This window comes from Diadema antillarum, unplaced genomic scaffold (genome assembly GCF_040938485.1).
Source record: "Diadema antillarum isolate AM-2024a unplaced genomic scaffold, OU_Dant_1.0 seq00000752_RagTag, whole genome shotgun sequence".
In the NCBI taxonomy this organism is placed as follows: domain Eukaryota; kingdom Metazoa; phylum Echinodermata; class Echinoidea; order Diadematoida; family Diadematidae; genus Diadema; species Diadema antillarum.
The window spans coordinates 244,903-269,289 of NW_027271646.1; positions in this window are offsets into that span (position 1 = coordinate 244,903).

The following is a 24,387-nucleotide window of genomic DNA, read 5'->3' on the forward strand; positions in this document are numbered from 1 at the left end:
TGTATTATATTGAAATATGCCATGCATTGATTACATTTTCAAAGATACGTACACATGTACTTTTATTCGTCTGCAAGATAAAAGCAAGGCAATCAAACACAAATGATCTGGCAAAACTTTATAACTTTATGAATCGCAACACAGTTACAAATCCAAGGAAAATAATACAAGATTAAGAAAGTTTAGCAGTAGTACAACAATTTATTTGCACTAGTACCAACAAGTCGCCATCATTATGCGTGGGCTGAGATCTGGCAGAACAATTGCATGCATAAATTGTTCGTTTTTCGTCACGGCACGCACAGTATTTAACTAAAGATGCGTGTAAGATTTTAAAAAATCATGAAAATTTGTTATGTGATGCAAGATTTGCTTAAAGTAAATGCGTGTATCATGCATGTAAGTAATTCTGCCGGACAAATAAGCTGTCTCAACGAAGGAGTATCATTTGACAAAACCAAGTATTCTTTACGTTATTTACGTACATTTGTGAGAGAGAGAAAAAAAGAAGAGAGACAACATTAATCATTTTCAAAGCAAGGTATCTCATATTACGTATAGCAGTCTTTATCTACTGGATGACGTCAGTTTTCCTCAAAAAGATGTAAAAGAATGTGAATCTCGTGATTAAAAAGACAAAATTAAGGACTTCGACAGGCTAAAATCCTTTCGTAGCATAGCATTGACCAAAACATGCTGATTTGGGATCTAGGCTTGCACGATCATTTACTACTGACGGATACTTAATAGACTCCCGTTATAACGGAGTCCTCAGGAGCGGCAGTTTTCTTTCGTTATATCAAAACTTCGTTATAGCCAAACATGCAAACAGTAAAAATAGAGAACGGATAATGTTAAAGGACAAGTTTACCTTCATAAACATAAGGATTGAGAAAATGCAACAATATTAGTAGAACACATCAGTGAAAGTTTGAGGAAAATTGGACAATCGATGCAAAAGTTATGAATTTTTTAAATTTTTGTGTTGGAACCGCTGGATGAGGAGACTATTACAGCTTGTGAGTCATATGCGTACAGCAGTATAAAGAAAATATAAAAGAAAATTCACCATATTTTCACTTTTTTCGCATAATAAAAGAGCAATTGACTTGCCTCTTTCTAAAGGCTGGGGGAATAATATTACCCATAACATTTATCGGTAACGAGTCAGGGGAATTTGTACTTTTTTCAAAAGATGGAATTTTGTGAAATTCTCTTTATATTTTTCTTATATTGTTGTACGCATGTGAAGTTATTCTAAGTTATTCATACGCTGCAGTGGTCTTCTCATCCAGCGGGTACTGCACAAAAACTTCAACAATTCATAACTTTTGAACGGATTGTCTGATTTTCCTCAAACTTTCAATGATGTGTTCTACTAATATTGCTACATTCTCTCAATCCTTATGTTTATGAAGGTGAACTTGTCCTTTAAGGCCCAAATTTTAACTTCATTGTAACCGGAATTTTGTTATAACAGTGTTCGTTATAACGGGATTGCACAGTACAAGTGTTAGTACAAATATACGTAAAACTTCTCACTCCCACTCCCGCTCTCACTTCATGAATTTCACTTTCTCTCATTTTCAAAAGTACAGTTTTTTTTTTATTAACTCGATATCATCCCATCCCCCAGATTGATCACCCATGGGAGGGTGTCTTACATTTCTCATCACTATTTCCAAAAGATTAATTACGATGAAAATATAATCAATATCAGATGTGCATAAGGGGTTCTGCTTAATTGTTTTATATTCTTTTTTTCTCGAGAAATTATACCGAATGATACTGTATGTTGCACCTTGTATTCAGTTATGTATTCAATTTATGTCCTGTTACCTAAGTACCATTTGCTGTATAATGCTCTTTGTGTTTGAAAATGCAGAAGTGAAATGAATAAAAACTTGAGTACATAGAAAGAAAAATCAAGATTCACAGTTTCATTTTGGATAAAAGCAGAAATTAACCGCTGATTTCATGCATACTCACGTGGCAAACGCAAGGGTGATTGTATGTGTGTCCGTGCATGTCTGCTTCTTTCTTTTTTCCATTATTTTCTTTGTACTGTATGTAGGGGCCCATACTTTGATAGTACTTGAAATTCTGGCCAATGCATAAAAAGATGAAACCATCAAGAGGATGAATTAAAAGAAATTCCGGTCAAAAAGGTGTTATAGCCTGACGATATGACAAAGGGTGCGTTTATCAACTCCTTTTCTCGGCAGAAACAGGTTATCCAAACCGTGCAGCTTTCACGGAATTTTTTCGAGTTGATAAACGCAAAGCTGTTTTGAAAGCCCTTCAGGAAAGCCTTTACGAAAGGGTGCGTTTATCAACTCTCCTTTCTCGGCAGAAACAGGTTATCCAAACAGCTTTCAAAGAATTTTTCGAGTTGATAAACGCCAGCTTATTTTTCCACTATGTTCATTACACATAATTTTCGTTGCTATACCAACAACATGACAAAAGCTGCATTTTAAAGAAAAATAAATATTGAGATTGGAAGAAAAGGAAGAATAAAATTCGTCCATAGATAATACATTTCTGTATTATAGTGAGGTTTTTGGGGCTATTTCCTTTATTTTGGGGGTGCCGAACACGAATCCACCATTTGCCATATTTCTAAATGACATCTTTAGCCGTTGCCATGGCAACAAATCATTTTCTTTAAATGAGCATGTAATCTTCATTAAACATCATAAAAACATGCTATAAACACCAAAAGAAGTCAATATAAACATTTTGCTTCAGCAGAATTAAAAATCACAATTTCCGACTGTCACGGCTACCTCATAGCAATGACGGTTGCCATGGTAACAGCTATTTTTTAAAAGAAGATGATCTTTTTTTCATCTAAAAGTACGAAAACATGACAAGTTTGAGTAGCATGCTCATATCAAATTACTTTGATAGTTATCAGCTTTTTTCACTATGTTCACGCCACATTATTATCGTTGCTATGGCAACAAAATTATTCTTTTCCACAGAAAGGAGAAGTATCTCATTAAAAGAAAAAAATAAACAATCTTTGTAGAGTTTCAATTTTTCGGCCCTTTTTTCTATTTTGGAAATGCTGAAAAGGAATCCACCTGTAGCCACTTTTCTAAATGATGTCGTCAGCCGTTGCCATGGAAACAAATTATTTTCTTTAAAAGAATATGTGTTCTTCATCAAACATCGTAAAAACATATTGTTAAGACCAAACTATGTCAAAATACATTTCTCTTCAACTAATTAAAAAACAGTCAAATTTTCCGATTTCATTGTTACCTCATAGCAATGATCCCTTCCATGGCAACAATTCTTAATAAGAAAATACAAATATTTTAATGAAAAAAAGAAAGAAAATGTGACAAGATTGAATAGCACATTCATTACAAAATTACTATCAGCTTTCGTTTTCACAGGCGTTCATTCATCATCATTTCTGTTGCCATAGCAATAACATAAAAAAAAATGTTTTTTTCAAGAATAAAAGTTCCTATATCCTATATTCCTAGTTCCCAATCTGTTGGAAATTGCTATAGGGAGGTATCATAGTCATTTAAGGTTTACAAATGTCTTAGAGACATTAATGCAGCATTTCGAAGAAACAGATTAGATAAAAGTTATATCCCATATTATGTTGATAGTGAAACTGGTGATTTAGATTGCTTATATTTTTTTTTATTTTTGTATGAATTCTTTATAATATGCTTATTTAATTGTGCAAAATTTGGCTAAAGTATGAAACTTTCACTAGTGTTAGTACATACCATAAGCATGGCTCGACACTAACTTTTTTATTTGGTGGCCCGATGGGGCCACCAAAATCCTAAATTTCAAATTTTTGGTGGTCCGAGAGAAAAATTTGGCGTCCCGAAAAAAACCCAATAAAAACATTAAAAGTCCTGCTTTTCTTTAATGAGTCAAATATTTAAGTTTTATGATAGTAAGAATTAAAAGTTGGACATATCAACTCATAAATTAAACTTGCAACACTCACTCTCACGCACTCACTCAGTCCTTTTCATCCATCCTTTAAACAAATTTAACTGCTAATTTCCGGCGCAAAAAGTTATGAATTTATTGACATACTTTTCAAAAAATTGTGGTGGCCCGAGGCGGGCCACCAAATTTGCCCTTTTTTGAAATTTGGTGGCCTGACTTTCATTTTTGGTGGCCCCGGGCCACCGGGCCACCGTTAGTGTCGAGCCCTGCCATAAGATCTGTGATGTTATTAGTTAATGATCTGTGATGTTATTAGTTAATGATCTGTGATGTTATTAGTTAATGATAAACATGGTTAAGATGTGCAAAACAAACGTATCTGTTTTGCAATGAAACTGTCTTCATATGCCAAAGAACAAAGACAGGCTTCAAAGTCTGACCTCTGGTGACCTTTTAGAGGTCAATGACCTCAAGATATCATAATATTGATCTGTGGTGTCATTAGTTAATGATAAACATGGTTAAGATGTACAAAACAAGCATACCTGTTCTACAAGAAATTATCTTCATATTCCAAAATGCACAGGGCTCTACCTTTGACCTCTGGTGACCTTTAGAGGATGTACAAAACAAACACAATTATAGCCCAGATGGCTACTAGCACATGTTTATAATAAAGAATAGAATAGAATAGAATAGAATAGAATAGGATAGAGAGTAGAAGAAAACAGAACACTGCAGTCGTTTTCCTAGACACCCTGTGAGATCAATATATGCTCAGTCTTTTCCCCTTCTTGGAGTTTATGAAACAGTTTATCTTCCTGCCAGCTATTTCCTTTCTTTTCTTTTTGTGGTCAAAACCACCTCTTCCAAGAAAAGTCTATGGTCATAGGTATTTATGAGTTTGATGTTGGCTACTTTCCCCGCTAGTGGTCAGCACTCTCCACCCCCAAAGCCCCGCGCCAAATTACGGGGAATGACGTGATTACGTGTTTTTGCCCTCTGATCCCCAAACACAACGAATGACCCTCTGAGCTGGAAGGTGGCCCTCTTGCCAGAATCTATCCCTCTATTTTAGCCTTTATTGTTTAGTGGAGTGGGTCGAACAGGAACTCCAAAGACAAGTTCTGGGATAATGACCCAGAACAATGATGACGTTGGTTGTCATAAGGACACTGATATTCATTTGGTTTATCATTGTGATATCCAAGAAACAATAAAGTCTTTACCAGTGGTTACAGAGAACAAGTGAATGAAGAAACTAAAAGACAGTGGGCGAGTTAATCAGAAACGAGATATGAAACTCGTCACACTGAAGACGAGTTAGGTGATACGCTTGGGGTCATCAGATGTCGGTCATCCGTGATCGACAAAGAAAAGAATGTAATACAGAACCTTGAAGTTCTAATGAGATACTTAGTTGAACTTTTTTGGGCCTACATTATTCAGATCACATTTGTTTTTCTGTCACACAAACTAAGTGGAAATTCTGTGCGTGTGCGACTAAGTCGATTTACGGACTTTTTGAGTACTTACAGTGCATAAACTTAGACCCCGTTTACGGTGCGGGGCTGGGCCGAGCCGCGGCCGAGCTGCAATCAAGGACAACCTCAATTGCGAGGCCGAGCCCCGCAATTTAGTCCGTTTACACTGCCGGGCTCGGCCGCGCTTTTGATTCGAACCTTTCAATATTTTGTCGTAGTGGCGCTCTACCCTTTTAAACAAACGCAATTTGGTATTGTCTGGTTTTCAGATCCTTTGCCAACTGAATTCCGTGGCGACGAAGTCGCCGTTCGGGCAAAGGCCTTTGTCGAAGGAGAAAATCCTTTGCAGGACAAAACCACCTTAAACTATACTAGTTTTCGACGTTGAAGTAGTTAATATCCTGAATAGCGAAATAGTACAGGCGAGGGTTTGGAAGCCAGACTAAAATTGGCCGCGCATTTAGCCCAGTTTGCGCTTACACTGAGAAAAAGGCCGGGCGCGACCGCGGCTCGGCCGCGGCCGAGACCACCTCCAGAGCGTGGCCTAATGCGAGGCCAATTTTGGCCCCGCATTTGGCCTTTTGCGCGTTTACACCGAACGCGGCCGAGCCTCGCACTGTAAACGGGGTCCAAGTGATCCTCGGCACGTACAAATAAAACATGACAATTAAGTGTTTATAACCATCCTGGCTTTAACAGTGGCCTTTTAAAACATGACCTTTGACCATTATTTACATAACCAATATGACTCCCTCTAATCTTGCTATCACAATGATCAGTTCAGAGAGCTCTTACAACTATATACAAGCCTGTGAGATTTACCAGCAGTAAAACCAATGAAGCCTCCGATACAAAACAGGGGATATAGAGCAAGTGAGTCTGTTTACATGAGAATGTGATTTATCCTGGACGAAAGTGATACCTCAATTAAAGAGAAAAGGGCAAAACATCACCTTTAACCATGTAACTATAGGTCTCCTCCAACTAAGAGTACACTTTGAACGTAAGCTTATACGTGAATGATAATTTATGACGATCTCACGTGATCGACACACATTCAAAGGGGACAGTTAGAAGTGGAAGGAGTGCTTAATCGTGTCATTAATTCCTAATCAATGACACCACTACTTTAGGCATATCATAATTTCTCATCTAAAATCAATGGCCTATAGGACTCATGCACCATTACTTGTATCGTGCATAAACTTTGTTTTTTAAGCTTTGAGTGAAACGTGTCATAACATAATTCTGTAATTCCATCAGCAGTGATCGATATAATAAAGAAGAAAGATATATCACCGTATTGAACGCTTAGAACCTAACGGGGGGGGGGGGGGGGGTATTATAGCATGATACTCGGTTCTTTACTGCCCAGATGCCAACAACACCCATCACCCACGGCTACGCATAGAGAAACAGCCATGGCGAAAATAAAACTTTGCTTTCTCGTAGGCAGAATGACACAGAACCCCGTCAAACACACTTTTATTGGCAGGGATGGGCATGAAAAAGTGTATTACTAATACTAAACAGCGTATGCATTCCATTCATGTGGCGCGAGATACCTCTATAGCAACATAAAGCCTGTCTTCAACTCCGTTGGTCGAACAATGGCAACCTGAAATTTCAAAGAGATGAGCGAGACGCTATATACACCTGGCCCAGAGTTAATTTATTCAGTTCTCATTCCTACTTTAAGTTGGGTTATGCTATTGTAATCATTCCCATCTGCAGTATAACAAAACCAAAGTGAGGGAAAAGGGGAGAGAAAAACGAGAGGTGGCAAAAGGAAAACTGCATGCACAACTGCAATCCATGTCATTGCGTGTGACAGGTGAAGCAAATGTATTAGTTGTTATAGCAGTGGTTTATGAGCATAAACTGGCAAATAGACAGACAATGTCAAATATAAAAACCATCAATTTAATGTCAGAGAAGATGGTAAACAAGATGCATTGAAACTGTAACTAAATCGCTGCTCTTCTACTCGATCACGGAACGTCTAACTCTATATTCAACAAAAAACAAATGTTAGGGGAAAGAAACAAATTTAGATATAACATTCTTAAATTAAAAACAAGAAAAAAAAATGTCCACGTCAGGATTAAAAAAAAAACGCCGCACGAACATGCATTATATTCTAGATGGGAATACGGTCTTGATGCAAAGGTCCAATGATTGTCTCATTACTTTAAAAGCAATCTATGGTTCCCTTACCATCACCAGTACCACACCACAATGACGTCTCTAAAATCAATGGTAGCACATTTATCATTGCATCATGCATTAACTCCCTTTGCCTAAACTACCAGTGGAACGTGTCATATTATATTGCGTATTTCGATCAGTAGTGATTGACTTTAAAGAAGAAAGATGATGCAAAAAATTGAACGCTTACCACATTGCTTATAGGGCTATTCCAGTTTGGTACTGATCTGTTCTATTCTCCCAGATGCCAGCAACATAATATCACCTATGGCTAACTAGTGAAACAGCCATGACGAAAATAAACGACAGAGAACCCCGTCATAATCACTACACTTGGAAAGGTGTTGCCCGAAATTCCTCATTATGAAGCAATATCAAGTCACTTCCTTCCCTGCCTGTCTTTAACTCCGTTATTTGGTCAAACAATAACCTGGAATTCCAAAGAGATAAGCGAGACGCCATGCACCTGGACTAGAGTTAATTAATTCAGTTCCCATTCATGTTAGTTATGTAAACGAACACGTTCCTAAATATCCTGCTACAGTATAACAAGAACAAATGAAGAGAAAAGGAAAGAGAAAACGAATCGTGGCAAGCGGGACACTGTAACAAGGGGAAATTTACAACATTAAGTGTGACAAAATTATTGAAGCAAACCCAATCTCCAAACTCCAATACAAAGCAAGCGAAATAGAGCAGCCGTGTTCACGGGTTACGTACACTTGATAAAATAATACGATAAATGACATCGGAGTAAAGCTGAACTGCCGAAAAAAAAAGAGAGAAAAAAAAAGAAGAAAGAACGGATAAAAGTCCTGCGGGGGTCGAACCTCTCGCCTTCCGGTATGGCGTTATGAAGAACCAGCGCGCTAACAGATTATGCCACATTGCTGTCCTGAAGATCGAGTGCAAAACTTAAATGTAAATACTATTGTGACAGTGTCGACTTGTGATGGCGCTATTCAATTTCTCACAAGTGGCAGCGTGGATTCGATCAATATACAGTTGCAAAGAAAAATTGGGAATCGTTCCGTACAGATTGCATTCTCATTTTCAGTTTTAAATTGCAAAATTGTCAACCTGATGAGGAGATTTGAAAACATAAAATGCATGATTACTAAAGCTTATTGTCTAAACTACAACATATTTATGTTTCAGAGGAAATGGAGCAAAATCAGATGAGGTAAAGGTGCTTAAACGTTGTCAAGTCAATGCATGGTTTAAAAAAAAAAATCACCTCCCATAGACATAACACGTAAACTTGTCTGATTTTGAGTCTTTACCTTTAATCACAATTTCTAGTGTGATGACGTCATCATATTTCAAAACCATCACATGGACTTGAAAGGCAAATGTTCAAACTGCAACATATCTGAATTTGGGATAATATTGAGCTTAAACAACAGAGATACGAGCAAATGAATGTCAGAAACAGTACCTCAAAAAAATCAATTCCACTTTTTTCATCTAAAATGACGATATGATGACGTCATCGCGTTTTCCTGGCAATATTGATACCAGGAATGTTATTTACAATTCATATACTTTTGTAATATGCAATAGAAATATAGGGTCAACGGACGATTTAAAGAGCCATGGCGAAATAAACAAAGACATGTTTTTTCACTATATTTGCAGAAAGACGCGCACGTGGAATTTCAACTTTGACGCCAGTGCATTCCTTTGTTATAGGTCGAAATCGATCGGAAATCAATGGATATTGTTACTCAAAGTATCAGGAATCCAAATCAGTCAAAAAAATTGCATTTTCATGTTGCTTACGGGCTCTGCGCGCGGAATTGCGCGGACGGACGCGCACGCGAGAAAATGTTTGAAACGCTTAAAATTGTCTGAAACTTCGAGATTTCCCATTGGGAAGTCGTTTTGAGCCTTTTAAAATTTTGACGCGCGCTTACGCGCGCGTAATGATGACCTGTGTAACTAGCGTTAAAAAGTAAGATAGAGCGTGACCTGAACTTCATGTCCACCGAAAATGATACAGAAATGACATCTAGTTATGAAGTTATGATCGATCATGTGACAAGGTCCGAAAATCACAAAATGGCGCCTAGATGACGTCATAGATATGTTACTGTCATGAAAACCTTATTGTGGCTAGATTTTGTCATGAGACATGTTGACTGAAAATGTCATGTTATTTCGTTATGTCATTCTTGAGATATTGACGACACAAAATTGTCCAGAAAGAAAGAAGAATAAAAAAAAATAAAGAGAGATTTTGACAATCACAATAGGTGATACGCTGATAGCGTATCACCTAATTAACATGTATCATAAAAAATTGAGTTTTCACAGAAACGAATAGGAAGAGCAAATTGAACATTCGACCAGTACAGTCATAGTCAACCTTGCCTATTAAAGCCGAATCTGGTATAGGACTGAAGAAATAGCTTAGATGTAAAGAAAATTTGTCTTTAAAGCCGGTCTGCACTAGCCATTATTTTGATGCCAGAACTTTTTTCGTAAAGAGCGCCATCTATCAAAACTTCCGGTGGCCGGGTTACATCCACAGAACTCTAGTTCTGTGGTTACATCGTTATTTTATACTGTGGCTTATCGCCGCCTGCCGGTCAGCGCACGATCTCACAGCAGCTGTGCGCAGAGCCGAGAGAACACACACAATTACAAGCAGTGCATAGATTATGATGGGGTACCGAGAGCTAAGCCCGGCCCGCCCGGCGCGGCCTCGATCTTTCGGCCGATCGCGAGGGGACGGGTTACTTGTCGCGAGAGAGATCCACGACAATCCACTCACTCAGCCCAATGACCTACTCGCTATACACCAGCGCAGCTCGCATGTCCTCCACTGGATCCAGCATTTACCAAGTCGTATCCGCGACATAATCGCAGATTGAAGTTCGACACAACGATCAGAATAAACGATCTGAGTGCTGAAGACAGTGTTTGAAAGCACTGAACAGATCGCGAAGTGATAAGTGACAACGTACGTATAGTGGTACGTACAATGGTACATGTACTATGGTACGTGGCATACATATACGTACGTATGCACTGGACTGCGCAAGATAGTGAGGGATCGAAGCGAGCCGCTGCGCTGCTAGGCCACCCCCTACGTTTACGGGAACCTGGTAATCTATGTGTTACGTCTATGGGGATATCAGAATTCAGTATGGAACGGGTTAATTGCTGCACGCCGCTCGGCATTATGGGAGAAATGCTGGGCACCACAGAGAAAAATGAGCCTTATGATGGCGCTAGACATGTTTCTTTCCAGTGCAGACCCACTTTAAAACAATAGAATATAAAGAGAAGAGAACTTTATAAGACCTTTGACTTAGGTAATTATTCGACTTATGCAAGTTCGATTTAGGCAAGGTTCACTGTACTATTTTTTTTTTTTGGGGGGGGGGGGGCAGTCGCCGAATGGGGGTACTCGATCCAGGGGAAATCTGGGGAGGGAATTATGAAAAAAAAAAAACCGAAGTAAGAACAAAACAAAAAAATCCCTACCTACGTGCCCTAGTTTTCAGTGACCTGTTACTCCAATGCAACATTTTTTATTTATTTTTTTTTATTTATTTACTTATTTTTTTGTTTGTTTGGGGGGGGGGGGCCTTAAATGTAATTTTTACACGTAAAATACAGGTAGAAAAAAAAAAATCCGGCCGCCCGACCCTATTTGAAAATCTCATGTTATGCCAATACAACTTTTTTTTTTGTTTTTTTTTTTTTGGACTAAACTTGTTTGCTAGTGGGGAAAAGAAAAGAGAAGAGAAGTCTCGCTCTATAGACTTGCACGTCTAAAATACATACCACAACGCCTACGGATATCTTTGTTTCACATTGTTAGTGGGGAAGAGAAAAGAAAAGAGAAGTCTCGCTCTACTTGCACGTATACATACCACAACGCCTACGGATATCTTTGTTTAACATTGTTAGTGGGGAAAAGAAAAGAAAAGAGAAGTCTCGCTTCTTGAGAGATGTTCAGATCCCGCTCGACACCACAACGCCTACGGATGTTTATAGGCTGAAGGTACGTTTCTATGTCTTATAGGGCCGATAGAGCAGAAAGGCCACTGATAATCATCCGCTCATGTGAAATCAAGCAGAAGTTTTTCAAAACATTTCAAGAGTCATCTTGGTGAGTTACAGTCTGTTAAACATGCCAATATACTGTGAAAAACAAATTGAAGGCCACCTACAATACAGCCTCGCATTTTCCGGCATCACATAAACTTTGATCAACACGTTCCATATATACTCGTGATGGAGAGGGAAAATAATGAACAACAACATTGCAAGATTGATGCATTTCTGCCAAGACAACAGCCAGGAACTGATTTCACGTAAAATACATAAACATGTATTTTGATTTTTTCATGCATTTTCCCATATCATTACACACAATCATCACACACGTATACTTGATATAGTGTTCAGCTCACTGTGTGCAGACTGAGCACGACCCAATAATTCAGAACCTCTGCCTGAGAAAGGATTGTAGCCTATCCCGTGAGTCAAAAAGAAGCTTTCTTATTATCTCCTGCATCCTGTACTCTATGTGCAATGCACTCATCATAGAGACAAGCTTGCCTTCACCCAAACTGTTTAGATATTGCCAGTGGAAGACTCTGATGATCGCATACAGTGGCTTTGCACCTATAAGAACGCTGGTCTGACATCAGGATGTCTATCCAGTTTAGTCGTGGAGGAGATCTGTGTGCCAATCCGTGCAATGTACGTAGGCTCAATCGCGTGCTTCACTGAAGACGCAGATGCTAACCTGTCTTGAAAGAGATCGAGGGTATAGATCTAGACCAATTTCAGCAGGTTACACTGAATCATCACTTGCTGGCAGAGAGTCTTAACCGGATCATGCAAGTGATATTACCCGCTGCCAGCGTACCCTGATTCACACATTGGATGCAAACCGGATTGCGGCCATATTGGAAACAACCAATATTTGGGCATGGGGGCACAACTCTTGGCCATCAGGCCCAAGTGTTAAGAAGTATCGAGCATAAAGAAGACAATTAGAGTAAATAGTAGTTCCACTCCTATTTGGAATTGAAGTACCTAAACAAGTCATTGAAAAAATGCCCTACATTGCCTGACGTGATGACCCAAACTTAATTGGATGACAATAGCAAGTTGCAAGACACAGGGTTGCTTCATGTGGAATGCATGTTATGCCTCACAGTATGTCACTTTCCAGATGGTCCATGACGTCACTGCATGCTCCAGGACCATGAGTCATTCATTGGAACCATACAGCCCACGAGCTTCACACTGGCCAACACAGGCCCACTAGCTAGTGTATTGCCCATGAGCCTGACACTTAACCAGGCCCATAAGAGTCTGACACATCCATGGGGGGGGGGGGGGGGGGGGGAGGGGAGGTCCACAAGACCTACACTGAATAGAATAAGCTTTCTGATGTAATACATATATCAATCTCGTGGGCCTTGTTTTCCTCCAGTGTCGAGCTCGAGGACCGCACAGCTTGTGGGCCTATCATATTTGATGTCGAGCTCATTGACCTTGTTCATCTAGTGTTTTAGGTCACGGGATGTATGACTCGTGGGCTGCGTAACTCATTGGCTGTACGACTCGGGTTGTTTGACTCGTGACGTACATCTGATGAGGTGGGCGTGTTGTTTTCTGGTTAGCATCTGTCACCCTTTCATCCAGTTCAAGGGACTTTGCCATATGCCTGTTCACAAACTATCAAGCATCAACCCAAAATATGTTAATCCTCACCCCACCTTCCATGTTTAAGCGTACAAATTTTGTCCTGTGCAAATTGGATGATGTTGCACATAATTTTATGCAAGCTAGTCTGCATAACTCACCCAAATATAAATATTATAATTATTTGAGGTCACTGCCATCACTGAAGACACGTAAGCTTCATTTCTGAAGTAATTGACCGCTCACATTCTTGAGACCTGTTACTATGAACCAATGCTTTGTGGAAAGTGCATACATACTTTGATTATAACGTCAAGGCGTGATTTGTACATGATTAAACATTTAGGATTAAACCAATGAAGCCAAACATCAATATTTGCAATCCTACACAAATTTTGATACGCTGTATTCTAAAAGTCTGACCTCACGTTGTCCTTAGAAGTTGGATATACATAGGGTAATGACCAATGTTCTGTGGAATGAGAAGACACTTCTTGTAGAATATGATATATATATACATATATATATATATATATATATATATATATATATACGTGGTTTCCTTGTTTTCGTTATATATTGTATTTGTTCGGTTATAACAAAATTTCGTTATAACGAAAGAAAACTGCCGGTCCCGAGCATTTCGTTATAACGGGAGTGCACTGTATTTGAAAAGTCTGACCTCACGTTGTCCTTAGAGGTCAAAGTTGGATAATATACACAGGGTAATGACCAATATTCTGTGGAATGAGAAGACACTTCTTGTGGTATAAATGCTAATAGCATAATGCATGATTGCACACCAGGTATACAGTTAACCATTGAATATACATGAAATATCAATATTTTGGTATTTTGAGGTCATTGACCTGTTTCAGTCCTCAGAGATCGAAGGCAGAGACGTGTAAATAATTTCCCTTGATCTGAGGAATAGGAAAACGATTCAGTTGTAACACAAATGAATTTTTAGGACATCGTTATGTTTATCATCAACCAATTGCACCAAATATCAAAATTCTCATAATTAGAGATCACTGACCTCTGGAGGTCATTAGAGGTCAAAGGTGGAAACCTGTCAAGGATCTATGGAATATGAAGACAATTCCACTGTAACAAAAATGAGTTTTTAGTACATCATTACCATACTTAAAATTAATCAATGACACAAAATATAAATTTTTATCAAATTTTGAGGTCATTAACCTCTGGAGGTCATCAGAGGTCAAAGGTAGAAACCTGTCAGGGTTCTATGGAGCATGACGACAATTCCACTGTAACAAAAATGAGTTTTTAGTACATCATTACCATATTTAACATTAATCAATAACGCAAAATATCAATTCTTATCAAATTTTGAGGTCATTGACCTTTGGAGGTCATCAGAGGTCAATTCAGACTTACCTCGCGGTCTTAAAATTAATCTTATAACATGTTCTAACACTGGTAAAAGTTTCATGCTTTAGTCAAATTTTGCACAATTTTTCGGCTTATATGCTCTACTATGGCGAGAGTATCAAGTTACATTGTACCTCCATGAATAGACAGGATGTTGATACAAAAACATTCCTAGACGCGCTCGTTGACGAATCTGAAAAGTCGAGGATTATGAGCATAATAGAGAAGGTCAAAGGTCGATTACAGACAGTCTCTTTTTTTCTGCACCAGTCCATAGAATGCATTATAGTGACGTGCTTCGTATGTATTACGTAACCTCTTTTACGGACCCCATGGTGTATATAATATGCTAATGTATAATAATATGCTAATTTTCGGCTATAGTCGCTCTGTCAATTATTATTTTATACGTTTAGAAGTATGGGTTTTTTTCAGTCCATTTCTTTCGGAAGTTCACAAGTCAAAATGATTTCGCGATCATTGAGTTGCAATGATTTTAGCCACACGCTACCGTTTTGTAGTTCAATCCATTTATAATCAGTCGAATATGGCAACTTATGCCGAAAAAAAATTATTCAAATTTGTAGAAAGCGTTCCAAATTTGTGAAATGGTGATTCAATTTTGCGAGAGAGGGACATGTGATAACCCATCCCTTCAATTCAACACTCTACTTTGTTTAGGAGCAAGGTATTTTGAGAAATAAAAGCATGAAAAGTTCTTGTCTTATCTCATGTGTATTGATGTAATCAAAATTTATGTTTTCATGCTGCTATTGAAGCGGTTTATGCAATTATCGTGCCTGTGTATTTTTTGTATATGTATCTCTGCATTTAGGTAGACCTACATGCATTCATTCATTCACGCATTCATTCAGGCATTAGCAATATATATGATATTTAAGTCAAAACAAGGTCCTCTGGAATAGTCCATCTGGCCAGTGGGAGTTGAAAACACTCCTGTTTTTTATGATATCTCTGAATGTTCTGAAATATTCATTTCTGACTATAGAACAAACTGGAATGTACATGGATGTATCAAAGTGATAATTTTTTTTGTGTGTGTGGTTAGACACTTGCTACACCAAAAAAAAAAAAGAAAAAAAAGAAAAAAAAAAGAAGGTAAACAACATCAACTGGGAATTAATTATGGTTATGCACCAGCAGGTATTCTACAGATGAAATACACAAACCACACTGGTGTCTAACCACACACAAAAATCTGTCACTTTTGATACATCCGTGTACTCGAACAATTTTCGCGATGAAAACAATTACGTATGCGGGACCGAAATACTGGAACATCTCCCCCCTGAACTCAAAGGTTGTTTATCACTATCACCCTTCAAATGCAAATTAAGACAGTGTTTACTGAATAATTACGTTAATTCAGCTCATCGAAATTCTGTTTTGTGCTGTCCAGGACTATCCCGCTATACTGTACTACAGGGTTGTTGTCATGTTAAACCAGACTTAGAGCCCAGCTGTTTCCGCCCTTAAATTCTATCACTGTGTTCATGTATATTTTTCCTTCTTTAAAGATAGCTGGGACGAAGTAATAGCTGGTATTTCACATTCTCACTGCGCTGTAACTGGTTGTTGAATGTCTTTTTTTCTGGATTTGCAGGTGCATGTGTTCCCTTCTTAATACACGCAATGTACACATTTCTAATACTGTCTAAACGGTATCATTGTTATTATATATTAAGTCATATTGTATTGCCAGAACGACAATGGTTCATCCACCTACAGCATGTGGCTTTTCCGACCCCTAACATGCCTAACCTGCACTAGAGAAGAATTTGCTATATAACTGTATAATTGTACTTTTTTATTTTGTTTTTCTCTTATGTTCCGGTCATTGTTGTACCCGTGCTCCCCTTCTCAATCTTAAACTCGATTTTAACTGGGACTTACGCTCAACAAGCACGCTTTTAAGTAGGTTCCTTCATATTTCTTTAGCATTCATTCACAGATTTCAAACTTAACAGATCGACCACAATTATGTTTTATATATTTGAAATATTCTATGTATGCCATGTATTTTATTTAATTTTGTTATATTTGATGAAATTTTTCTTCGAGAAATATGGAAATAAATTGAAATTGAATTGAATTGAATGTACATTCAAGTTTGTATTATAGTCAGAAATTAATATTTCAGAACATTCAGATATATAAATAACATGAGTGTTTTCAACTCCCACTGGCCAGATGGACTGTTCCTGAGGACGTTGTTTTGTTTTTCATATTCATAAACGATTGCAGCAAATGCTCGTTTCCTTTATACATTATGCTTACTGAATGAGAATAGTAATTCACTTTCTTTCTTTTATCGGGGGATGATTGGTATATAAAACAAATATTGATTTACACTCATGACATAAGAGAAGATCATTGCAGCAAAATTAGCCGTCTGTTCTGAGAGAACGAAGAATGTCGGGAGAAATGTCGTTTATTTCAACAAACATAATTACTGTCTTTTCCTTATTTTCTGAAGTGATTTAATGATTTTAGACCTTCAAGCCTGTGCGGCTTGTGCTTGCCATACTTCCATATGATCATGTTGGCTTCTTCTACAATTGCCGTGTGGCCAGTCTTGTTGTTGCTATATTGAATGAACTTCTCCGACGAACGCGGGAATGCTCACCTGCGACCCTGTTTGAAAAGGCGCTCTCATACATTGAGACGAATTTGAATTCTTGATGGGTATTCTGGTTTGAATTGTGTTAATGCTACATTATTTTAAGTGATAGGATATAGTGAAAGGAAAACGAGGTTGAATTAACATCTTCATGGCGCTATCCTTTTTGTCGGCGATTTTGAATTACCTAACTTTGAAATTGGAAGACAAACGTACACACACACACACACACACACACACACAAAATGTCTGCAAAATCTTTGCATAATTTTGAACTATTTAGTACACTCGAGTATGCCGTTTTGCTCTTCCTTTGTAATACATCTGCTTGATCGATTAGTGCTCCTTCACGTTATCCGTCATTGCATCTCGTCACTTTCCTTTTCAGCTATCCACTTCTTCATTCCCATCTACAATTGTCTAGATCGAATATATCACCATTGATGGTGGCGATCACTTTTCCAAGATACTTTGCCCCTATAATCTAAAAACATATTACCAGAACACAGATCATAGGCAAACCTAGCCGTGTATGATATTACATTTCGTTTGCAAAAGTGTGTTCAGATTACCGTCCATCGAACTAAATCTAGAAGACCAGCCTATTTTTTTTTCTCCCTCTCTATCACTCTTTCTTCTTATCGCATAGACTCCGATGTTTCATCCGGAGACCAGAAGAGCTCATAAATGTTCCATCAACTGACTTGAACAGGTGTGTTTGTTTGGTGGCCAGAGAGAAAAATTTGGTGTCCCGAAAAAAACCCAATAAAAAACATTAAAATTCCTTTTTTTTAATGAGTCAAATATTTAAGATTTATGATAGTAAGAATTAGATTATCTACTCATAAATAAACTTCAGCAAACTTGCAACACTCACTCTCAGGCATTCATTCAGTCCTTTTCATCCATCCTTTGAACAAATTTAACTGCTAATTTCCGGTGGAAACAGTTACGAATTTATTGAAATACTTTTCAAAAAATTTTGGTGGCCTGAGGCGGCCCACCAAATTTGCCCTTTTTTTAATTTGGAGGCCCGACTTTCATTTTTGGTGGCTCCGGGCCACCGGGCCACCGTTAGTGTCGAGCCCTGATATCTATGATATATATATATATATATATATATTGTGGAAGAAATTGGACTGAGGCAGACGTTGCTCTCGATCTTGAGTCTCCCTTTTATTTGTCAAGCTTTCGGCCAGTCATTAGGCCTTCCTCAGGATCTACCAACAGAATAGTTATTATATGAATAACCTGATGTGTCATATAATATGTAATGCAATTTCATATACTACCAATCTTCTAAATCATTTCCTTTATGTACACAAATCAATCACTCAATTCAATACAAATATCCAATCTAATCTCATCTCATCATCAAAATAACATCACATATCCAGAAAAATATATAAATAAATTCTTATATCATAATGCTGCCATATAATAATCATATTTTCTCATAATTCTTAGCGTAATAATCATAAACTGAATCATATACATATATAATGTTCATGTCTATTTGCATTGCGTATATGTATACATACACATACACACACACCCACATACATACGCACATATACATATTCACATACACACATACACAATGTTACTTTAATATACTTTGCGTACATTTGGTTTACGCAGATATATGGATTTGTAGATTCATTTTTTCTTTGCCTTACTCTAAAAATGCAGTACAACATCTATTGAGTTTCTTCATGTATAGTGTGTGCAACAGTCATTCTTGTGTTAAGCCAGCTAATGTCCAGTGTGACATGCATTTTAAGAAGATTGAATACAGTAGTCCCCAGACTATATTATAGGACCACAATGACTTGAATACTTTTTTTTTTCTCAGTAAAGGCTACACTGATTAAATTGCCCAATTGGGCAAATAGACTGCAACAATTTAGTTGTGTGCTTGCCTGACATGAAATTTTATTTGCCCTAGGCAAGCAGACAAGTGCTAAATAACTGCAAGATGGTACCATCTGTATGTACTATGCAATGTATAAGAGGAATGTGTAATGATATGTGCACAATGTATGTGGGATGCATTTACACAAATTTGTATAGATTGTGTGTGTGTGTGTGTGTGTGTGTGTGTTTGTGAATGTGTGTTTGTGTATGTAAGTTAGTGTGTATCAGCATGCTCTACATGCATATGTGTTCATATTTGTGTGGCATGAGATTGTTTAATATTGTCCAAAGGCTAGGTGCCCAATAATAAAAGGCGCTATTTATTTGAGTTGACAAGGGAACGTAAAGTGACGATCGTACAGTACATGAAGTTCAAACCGCGCGCGCGAACCCAGATCGAAGGGAAGCGACATTATTACTCATGAGCGGTCGTTGTTCACCCAATCAGAAAGCGGATTCCTACACCGCATACACGGCAATTTGATGATTGGGTAAAGCGGGACCGTAAGTCACGCCCCCTTAGTAACCCTGGGTTCGGGCTCGATTTTGGAAAACTTGGAAAAGCCGTCCGTCTGTGGGGGTGTTCGCTCGCCAAAGCAAACCGTCCCAAACGGGTTAAGAAGCTGCAGCCACTTATGTCTCTTCTTTCAGGGGTAGCATTTGGTGGGGGTTTCTTTTGGGAGTTGTGACTTGGCACAAAATTCGTTTTAATCATTATATCAATCATACCACCGCAGAGTGCTTAGTTCTGACTTGATATAAATTGGACTGTGATTCTCATATGACATCCAGGAGAAACTAACCAACAACCATTAGTTGACTGAAAGAGTAAAGAAGCCAGGAAGACAGCAGCAGACAACTGGTCCAGAACGTGACATCATAGACCTGTCCAGACGCCAAAATGAAGGGAGTGGTCCTTGTGGAGCGTTTAATCGCCGTAGTACTAGCTTTCCTCGAAAATCTGGTGCATGGCGGCATCATTTTTGGCTGGACCTCACTGATCTACGTGCTAGAGGATGTGGGTTATTTTGGTTACGTCTGCCCGGAGAGCGGCTATTCAAACACGACAACTCAAGTTGGTATTATTATTACAATATCATAATATATCATTACAATGCAAATAAGCGTATTCTCGCCAGTGGGAAATCCGGTAACTATAATTAGGGAGATGAGACGGTCTCACCTCCCTGCTTTTAGAGGAAAACAATTTTTTTAAATCTTTTCCATTTTAATCTCCTGTGTTCATAAATTAAACTCCGATGAAATATGACATTTATGACATAGGAAGCCTTTGAATATTAAGTATGTTGATCTCCTTCAGATTACTCACCTGTTTACCTCACTTAGAGTGTATGGTAACCATATTGTTTGTAAAAAAAAATACATGCCTGCGTTTTCCTCATGTTTTTTCACGTTCTTTCATCATCATGATTTACTAAAGTAAGATAAAAGTTAAGCTATTAACACACAAACAAACAAACAAACAAACAAGGTATCAATGCTTTAATTTCGTAATCTACAGAAGATGATTTACTTATAATTTCTTTGGTTTCTCAAACATTTTACGAAAATTGAACAATCCGCTGAAAAAAAATATATGTATACACATATACATTTAGAGTTTCGGCGACGCCATCGCTGGATGAGACGACTACAAGCCTTTGTCACTTGAAATATGGACAACAAGATAAAGAAAGTATGTAAAAAAAAAAAAAAAAAACGTGTTTTCATTTTTCTAGCAAAAATGAAAATAGCACTTCACTTATCTCTTTCAGCAGAGAGCATCAGGGGATTTATATCACCTTCAATAATGTCAATACCAAGTCGACTTTAGATATCGTTGTACATACTTGATGACCCATGTCGAAAAACCAGTTGGCAACTGGTACTGGTACAACTGATTGTCAACGATATTGACAATATGGTTTGGATATGTCTGAAATCTGCAGTGAAATGGATCATAGTAAATAGACGGGTATCCCGATATTTGACAATAATAGTACAAATAGTTTGACTTGTCACTGTCTGCCTTATTATTTTGGTGAATCGTTGCTCGCCTTGTTATTGTTTATAACCGTTGTGTCCGCCTCAAATATACATATATGTGTATAGTAAATATCATAGATTTTTTTTTTTGAATCTGATGATTTCAAACTAAATTAAAAAATGCGGTCTTCGACATTTCATTTTTAGTAAAATTGTCGTCCTCCACCTATATGTTCCAGAGTAATAAGTTATGGCTGATTAAAACATACACGAAGTATATTCATATTATATTGTGACATATACCCCCCTCTAATATATATATATATATATATATATATATATATATATATTAGTGAGAACTTTGAGCAAAGAAAACCAATTTTCTTTGCTCAAAGTTCTCACTATTTATTATCATTTGTTTCTGGTCAGTTTTCCCTTTCTTGTTTCAATATATATATATATATATATATATATATATATATATCCTTTTAAGAAGCACAGTATAGAAGGATTCATGTATGTAATTCAAGAGAAGACAGTCTATTCATAAAGAAGATTTAGGTTCCGAGTATAACTACTGGCGATAGGGAAATGAACCCTAGGAAGCTGTGGTATTTAGGCATAGCGCTCTCTGGAGCTCTTGTAACAGTTATTTACCTCCGACGCTGTTATGAATGGATACAATTAAGTTGTTTAGCAACTTGATTTCCGTTTTGTTCCGGCGGACAAGTCGAGTACGCGCACTGGTTTATTGTGTGTGCGTGATTCCCAGTCAGGCCCCGCCCATTCTTTTTATTTGCAAACAGAAGCTTTTCCCGCGTAAGAAATCTCTTACGCAGTAACACGTAGTATAGACAGGGCAGAGCCAGGCAAAAACTGCCTTTTTTTCCAGTCAAGGTTTTCTCACTTGATTCTGGTTCTTTAGACCATACTTAACAAAATAAGCTTCTGCGCCATCTTGAAATCTGTCCCAAATCCAAGATGGCCGCCAAATATCCAAAATGGCCGCCAGAGGACCTAAAAAGAGCCTTCTGTGGTTAAGATTTGTCTGGGGATGGTTTTTTTAAAACTCTATTTGATGATAAATGGTAAGAGGAATAAGATTCAGTGAATTAAAATCAAATCAGTTTCTTTTTTATTGCGAAAATCCAACATGGCCGCCATTAATTAATAAATGTCATAATAACCGGAGGGCCAAACCCTAAAAACTTGCTTACTTAACAAGTGAGTTCCACTCTCTCTACAAACTAAGTAGACCATGCTTATTTTCACATTTTTATTGTAACAAACAACATTCCACTGGTATACCTCAAAAAATTTGTTGTGAAAGCCTCCAAATCCAAAATGGCGTCCAAGATGGCCGCCATATTTACTGAATTTGCTATTTGAAAGATAGAATTTGATAGAAACATCAGATTTCAACAAATGTGATGTCATATGAAAGAGAATAAAATTTCCTACAAGTTGATACCATTTTTGTGGGCGATTGTGATAATTGAATTGAGATATAAAGGAAAAACACTCATTTTTTGATATTTTTCTGAAAAAAGAAAAATCATGAAAATGCTTGATTCAGCATAAATCAGAAAAAGACTGAAGGATTATCTTGAAACGTTTTTAAGAATTTTGCTTAACATATAATTAATATTTGGAGAAGATTAGGGGTCAGTACCATTTGCGGTTCAGGAGTTATAATGTCTCAAACTTGAAAACTCACTATGTAAAAAATTCCATTTTAGCTGTGACAAGACCTTGTTGATCGTAAAGAGAGTCTGTACGCGCCAAGACTACTACACGCACCACTGGCACTGATGCTTGCAGCAGTGCCAGTGGTGGGTGTAGTAGTCTTGGTGCGCGCAGACTTTTTTGACAAACAAGAGTTTGTGCCTGCAAAGTAACTTTTCATGCCAAGTGGTAGCTCAGGTGACGCTGATCGTTATTATTTCAAAGTAGATTGTTCTGATATGTTTTTATGCCTCCGCCAACGAAGTGGCCGGAGGCATTATGTTTTCGGGTCGTCCGTCCGTCCGTCCGTACGTACGTACGTCCGGACGTCCGTCCCGTTCTGTTTTTGTCGATATCTCAAGAACCGTGTGGTGGTTTTACATCAAACTTGGTATGAGGGTATATCCTGGAGGATAATACTTTGTTTGGATTTTAGGGTCATGGGGTCAAAGGTCAAAGGTCACAGGTTATTTTGTGAAAAAAGGTTGAAATGTCATGTTTTTCTCCATATCTCGCAAATGGTTAAAGGTATCTTCATGGAACTTAGTATATATATATGCTTGTACCGATGGGCAGTGATTATCTAGGAAAGTTGGGGGTCATGGGTCAAAGGTCAGGGGGTGTCAAAGGTAAAGGTCAACTCCTCAAAATATCACTACTTATATTTATGCAATGCCTGAATGTTTGTTTTTTTAACTTGATGTATGCATATATTACCAAATATATATTCTGTGGAAGTTTTTGCCAAAAGTCAAAAGTCACAAGGTCAAAGGTCAAGTGAAAGTGCTTAATTGCACTTTTCCTCCATATTTCGAAAGTAACTCAAGGTATCATCATGAAACTTACATATTTATGCATGTTCTACCTGACAGTGATTCTCTTTGGAACTGTGAGGTCAAAGGTCAAAGGCCAGGTTTAGATAATGCTGTTTTACCATTTGATACTGAAATTATACTTTTTCTCAATACCTTGAAAACTACTCAATGCATAAACTTATAAAAGGGTCAAAAGTCAAGTAAAAATCATCAGTTCCCCCAATACCTGCACTCTGACGTTTTAATCATTCATCCAATTGAACCTAGTTCTAGGAAAGTGAACGTTCAGCACATTTGTGGCAAACCTGTCATTTTAATATTTTGCCAATTGTGTGAAACTGTCATCACACATTGTCAAGACATTGATTTGTGGCAAACCTGTCATTTTAATATTTTGCCAATTGTGTGAGACTGTCATCACTCATTGTCAAGACATTGTACTATAGACCTATTAGGAGAACCATGCATTATGGCGGAGGCATACCAGTCGCCGTAGCGACATTTCTAGTTTTTTATACTAAGTTGTCAACAGTTATCAATGTTATGGTTTCTTGAAAAGAAATGGTGATATCTCCATATGTTTTAGGCTTCATTATATATATATATATATATA